Source organism: Penaeus monodon, unplaced genomic scaffold (assembly GCF_015228065.2).
Source record: "Penaeus monodon isolate SGIC_2016 unplaced genomic scaffold, NSTDA_Pmon_1 PmonScaffold_18857, whole genome shotgun sequence".
NCBI classification, from domain to species: Eukaryota; Metazoa; Arthropoda; class Malacostraca; order Decapoda; family Penaeidae; genus Penaeus; species Penaeus monodon.
The window spans coordinates 1-6818 of NW_023648435.1; the positions used below are offsets into that span (position 1 = coordinate 1).

Consider the following 6818-nt stretch of genomic DNA (forward strand, 5'->3'; position numbering starts at 1 on the left):
CTCACCCTCTCTCACTCTTCCCCCCCTCTCACTTTTTCCCCCTCTCCCCTTTTTTTTTTTTTTTTTTTTTTTTTGGAAGTGGACAAGTTGTGAAAATTCATGATCTTGTAGTCGACAGGGAAATTATTAGTTCTTAGTTCTTGTGAAATGGATACGAGGACCTAGAATAGGTTGAATACAAATGGACTGTGAATGAGTAGTGCTTGATGGGGTGGGGAGAATGGAATGAATGTGAATGAGAAGTAGAAAAATTTAGGATTATCATTGGGGGAAGGAGAATACTTTTTTTGGCCATCAACATCAATTGAAATCAAAACTACCATTAAAAAAAAACAGAAAGTAGGCCCTGATTGGAGAATTAGGGAATAGTACTTAATTATTTTGGTAATAATTACCAAGTACCTAATATAGATCAATTTAATGTTCTTAAATTTCATTCTTCCTTTCTTTTTTCGTTGTCTGCTACTTTATATGCTATTATCTATAATCTGTTCTCATTTGTTTCGCTAGTTTCCTAATTTAGCCTCTCTTTCACAGGACTTGGCTGACGGGGAAAATTTTAAAGATGAAGAACGCATTTCATTTTCATGTTCTTGCATTCTTTCAGCCTCGGATGGCATCTTTAATGAAAACTTAGTCGAGAGATTTTGCCAAGTGAGTATTTCTGTTTCTCTTTGACTATTGCTTTGCTCTTTGGGGCTCTATTTTGTGTGCGCTCCAGTCTGGTTGTGAAAATAAATAAGATGAATATGTATGTTTATTGCGACTACATGTGTGGATGTTTAAAATATATTTGTTTTATGAACTTTAACTTTTATATTCATATTAATAAGACATGAACTTTTTTATAAAAAATTACACTTTTTGGCATCCTCTGCCCTTCATATGACATTGATAAATTTGAAAATTTTTATCCACAGGAAGTCCAAATTCCAGAAGCGCGCTGCTTCTATGGTTTTCCAGATTGCAATGGGAACATTCACAGTGAGATGTACAGTCTTCTGATTATACATATGTTAAGGACCCTAACTGAACAGGCAAGGTGTTCAATGCAATTGAGACCCTACCATGTGTGAGGAAGAAGGCTGACTGGGCCCTAAAGTGGATTGCTCATGAGACTGCCTCGTATGCTGAAAGGATAGTGCCTTGCTGCAGTGAGGGAATTTTCTTCAGTGGTTCCCTTTGCTGCTATTTCTGGCTAAAGAACGCGGTCTTATGCCTGGTTTGACTTTCAGCAACGAATTGATCTCTAGGACGAGGGGCTCCATACTGACTTTGCATGCCTGATGTTCAAACATTTTGGGAAATCGTCCTTTAAATGAGAGAGTCCGGGAGATTTTTTCTGGTGGGTGTTAAGATTGAGCAAGAGTTCCTGACAGATGCCCTGCCCTGCAACCTCATTGGCATGAACTGTGTCCTCATGAGGCAGTACATTGAGTTTGTGGCTGCCGATTGCTCTTTGGAACTGGGATCCGAGAAGATTTTTCGGTGTTGAGAATCCCTTTGACTTCATGGAGAATATTTCACTTGAGGGCAAACCAACTTTTTTGAGAAACGTGTTGGAGAATACAAAAGTGTGGTGTCATGTCAGCTCCTGAGCAAGGCACTTTACTCTTGATGCTGACTTTAGAGGGTTATTTCTTTCATTATTTATTTTCTTTTCCATTCCTTATTTTCCAATTTTCTGAATAGTAAAAAACATTGCCAAAGGTGTAGTGTCATGTCTTCTGTGTTTAATGCATACTTCTGTTCATTCTCCATCTCGGTCTGTTTCTAACTCTTCCTTCCTTATCTGACCAAATTGGTGTGTTTAGCTTCATTCGTCAGTAACTTTCCTCCAATATCATATTTTCAAACTATTCCTTTTTCTAATTTTAATTTTCAAAAGGACAGTTCTTGCTGTTTTGGATTAAAATGTGTGGACAGGTCTGTATACACATGGAAGCAATAATGTGTGCAATTACATACATTTGCTGAAAAAGCTTTAGGCCATGTACAATACAAGTGTATACATGGACACACGTGTGCTCCTAAATCATCCATAAAATTATAAACACCGTGTGTGTGTGGGGTATATATATATATATATGTAATTATATACACACAGCATAGCGTACATATGATTTTCCTTTTATATAAAAGGCTTCATGTTTTATTTCTGAGAAGTGATTTTTTATTAAAGGTAAAAAAAAAAAAGTATATGCAAGAATTTTTTTATGAATTTTTTTTATGAAAAATAAAAAAAAAACCTTCAATATAAATTATATTATTTTTCCACATGAACTAAGACAAAAGTAAAACATGAGGGTAGAAAAGCTGTAACATGGAAGTAATAAGTAAAATAATTCAGCATATACTTGCCTAAAGACACTCAAAAGGGGGGGGGGGACACATTCAGGTAATAGCTAAAATATTTTGTTAAAATTTGCTTAAATTTTTTTTTTTTTTTTTTCTTAATACAAAAATATTTCTTTTAGGACTGGCCAGGACTAGTCTAGATCAAGGTACAACTTACAGGGTTTGAAGATAAAAAATAAAAAAAAATATTCTTACAAAGCTTTGTTTACCTCCCCCCCTCCCCCAATCCCTTGCCCCTTGTTGTGAGGGGGTAGAGGGAAGGTCTGAACCAATGTGGGGATCTACCCTGCCTTAGGCCCCAGGCCTCGACTCCACAAATTCCCTCTGCTTTTTCGCTTCCCTCCCTTTCCCCCAATCCCTTGCCCCTTCTTGTCGTGGGGGGGCTTAGGAGGCGGAGGCGGAGTCTGGGACCCAATGATGGGGAACTCCCCAACCTTGGGACTCGGCCCTCGACTCGACTAATTTTGCATGGTCTTTTTTTTTTCCCTTCCCACTTTTCATTTCTGTCCCTTCACCAAAACCCTTCTGCTATCCACCTCCTAAGGTGTGAGAGCCGTGCAAAAGGATAAAAGGCTGACTTTGTGCCAGTCCTGAACGGCCTGAGGGAGCCAGGGGCACGGTATTCCCCTGATTTAGTTACCTAGCCCTTACCCCTCAAGGGGACCCTGAGGGGGGACTGTTTTTAATCCCAACATAACCAGGCTTCCCAGGGCCCAGTAATGAAAACATATCCCCACTATAGGGGCAATGAGCTTGCCCCTTTATCAAATATCCCCAACGATGTTAACCCACCCGATTCCCTGACCCAGGCTCTCCTTTGACACGGCTCCGAACACTGCAAAAAACTACCCCCTCATAAATGCCTCTAGTACAGAGCCAACAATCAACCCTTAAGGAACATTTCCACTCTTCCAGCATGCTAAACTTCAACACCTCTATCCCCACAACCTCCAACATCAACCACCCAATCCCCCCTTTTTAATCCCTACAGCCTATTGCCCACCTCTCCATAACACTACCCCCCTCAACACTACTCCATCTTCGTCACGCCCCGCCCTTCTACTACCCCTATCTCTACAACAATCTTGAATACTCTCTTTAGTGCAGCCAAATGGGACCAATTTTTCGGATCCCTCCCACAGCTCCCTACTCTGACAACACCCTTCTTTTTCCAACAATGTCCCAAAAACAAGTAGGTAAAGTCTCTTTCCGTAGCCGACCCGACCGCTCCGTCTTGTCACATAACATCCGAAAACCAAAGGCTATGCAAAAACAAAACAAACCCTGACCTATATGGAAACCCCATCCTTGCAGAACCCCATCCAAAACCCTCAATACTTCCCACCGGAAACAGTTCAATCTCCCAAGCAATTGCCCAATCTATGACAAAGATGGTCAGATTGTGGAGAAGCCCTACTTGCCTGTCTCACAGACTATGATGCAACATCAGTACAATGCTACTCCTTTCCCCCCAGAGGTCATCGAAAGAAACCCACTAATATAGCCAAAATTACCTTCCGTAGACATGACCTTCCCTTAAACGTCTACAAGTAGGAGAATCCCCCCTGTTCGTCCATACCAACCTCCTTCACGTCAGTGCCAAATTTTTGGGCATTAGGACACCCACCCAAACATTGCCGTTCCACAACCAGATGCCCACTATGTGCCCAACCTGGCCAAAACCCGATCTAACTGCCCTGCACAATCACGCACATGTGGCAACTGTGGCGGCCCCCATAAGTATTTATAGGGGTTTCCACCTATAAAATTTGAGTCTGAGGTAGCAACTCAGATTCAAACTTGGACTCACACTACGTGAAGCCAGACAAGAAGCACGTCGACGTGGGTTTCTCCTTAATACTGCTCATTCTATCAATTCCCTAAACCCACCCCCCCTACATCTAACCCCCCCCTCTTCTACCTCCTACCTTCCCCAGTCAAATCTTTGCCTCCTAAATCCAGACACTCCAATTTTTACTACAGATACTTCAATCACCCCTACAACCCCAACACCTTCCCCTCTCCCTCCTCGCAAATACCCGTAACAGACAGAACAAAGTTCCACCCCCCTTTTCCCCCACCCCCACAAACACCTCCACCTTCCTTTTGCTCCTATGCTTGAACACCAGTCCTTCTTCCCCCCTCACAAGAAATCCTTTATCCCCCAAAACTCCCGAACCAACTCAGAAGAAGAAATCATTGAAAATATTTAAGATTACCTAATGAAAACTGACACTCAACCTCCAAATCTTACAAAATCCGCTCCTTCCACACTCCCAGTAACTGCTGATATCCATCCTCCTCCTAACGATATCCCCCCTATACCCTATCCTCCCACTCCCTCCCAACACAGCCCATCCCCCCCGACCCCAAACCCGCCCACATTAACCCACCCACCCTCCCCTCTATCCCCTCCACTCCCTCCTTACGCACGTGAATCCCTTATGTAACTCATTTAAATCTCATAAAGTCAAAACACACCACCAGACACTCCAATCCCCCACATCCCACTGCCGTGCCCACGTTTTGAAACATACTCATACCTCTGCTTTCCCCACCTATCCCCCCTTCCCGACCTCCCAACCTATCAGACATCCTTACAGAATCACACACTTTTTGCTTCAACAACCTATTCTCTTTCCCCAAACGCATACATATTCTTCATCTAATCTAACTCCTTTCCATACCCGAACCCCAACCCTTTTACTCACCAATTCCCTTTTCCCGCTTAGACAACAATCACTAAATCAACCACCCTTCCCTAACATTAACTATGTGCTACATGGCCTTAGATGTCTAGCACATTTTTCTTGCTTTTAACCATTAAACCCTCTACCAATTCCTAAACCCACTCCCCCTCTTCTAACTCCTGCCTTCCCAGTCAAACTCTTTGGCCATCCAAACCCAGACCCCTCCAATCTCTACAACAATACTCCAATCACCACTACAACCCCAACACCTTCCCATCTCCCCCCTCGCACTACCCTAACAGACAGAACAAACGTTCCACCCCCTCTTCCCCTACCACCACAATCACCTCCACCTTCCTTGCCCCCATGCTTGAGACACCAATCCTCTCTTCCCCCCCTCATAAGAAATCCTTTATCCCCCAAAACCCCCAACCAACTCCTCAGAAGAAACTATTGATAATATTCAAGATTCTTAATGAAACTGGGCACTCAACCTCCAATCTTACAACTCCCGCTCCTTTCACACTGCAAGTAACTGCTGATATCCATCCTCCTCTAACGATATCCCCCCTACACCCTATCCTCCTAACCCCTCCCAACACAGCCCATCCACCCCGACCCCAACCCCGCCCACCATTAACCCACCCACCATCCTCTATCCCTTCCATTCCCTCCGGATACACACGGAATCCCTTATGTAACCCTCCCACATCCCCTCTATCCCTTACACACGTGAATCCTTATGTCACAAATATCCCCTTACCCCCACCGAGTAGAACACCAACTCCCACACCTCTCCATCTCAGACCTCTTGGTCCTTATCCCACCCTCTAGCTGCTTCCCTCAAAAACTCAAAACGTACTACAATCTATATCACTAAAGTATAACTATCCTTCATTGGAATATTCGCTCTCATAGACCTGACCTTTGTCATATTTCCTTTGCCCTTTAAAAGACCTTTCTTACACATCCTCCAATAAACCCAATCCCCAATTATCATTGTCTCTTCCCCACATTCCCTTTATGTCTCGTCCATACTTACCTCTGCTTTCCCCCACCTATCCTCCCTTCACCGACCTCCCAACCTATCAGACATCCTTACAGAATCCCACACTTTCTGTTTCAACAAGCTATTCTCTTTCCTCATACTACCCTCCATCTAATCTAACTCCTTTCCACACCCGACTCTAACCCTTTCACTCACCAATTCCTTTGCCCAGCTTAGACAACTAATCACTAACTCAACCACCCTTCCCCAAACATTAACTATAGTGCTACATGACCTTAAATATTTAGCACATTTTTTTGCTTTTAAACCATTAACCATTAACCATTCCATCCCTTTCCAACCTCTTCTATTATCTACTTCAGGGTGAGAGCCATGCTGAAAGGATGAAAGGCTGACTTGTGCCAATTTAGTTGTCTAGCCCTTAATGGTTAAAAGCAAGATAAATGTGCTAGACATCTAAGGTCATGTGGCACTATAGTTAATGTTAGGGAAGGGTGGTTTAGTTAGTGATAGTTGTCAAGCTGGGCAAGGAATTGGTGAGTGAAGGTTAGAGTCGGGTGTGGTAAGGTTAGATTGTAAGGTAGTATCTTTGAGGAAAGGAAAGGTTTTGAAGGAAGTGTGGATCTGTAAGGATGTCTGCGGTTTGAGGAAAGAAAAAAAGGGTTGTTAAAAGGGGAGAAATAGGTTGTTGGGAAAATTCTGTAAGGATGTATGATAGTGTGGGGGGTGGTGGAGGGGAGGGGTTAAGCTGGGGAAGGAGG

General features: G+C 43.1%; 1 pseudogene; it reads left to right on the forward strand.

Annotated features, from left to right (window-relative positions):
- The first annotated feature begins 537 nt into the window (after positions 1–537).
- On the forward strand, positions 538–1633 carry LOC119569815 (annotated as a pseudogene).
- Positions 1634–6818: the final 5185 nt, after the last annotated feature.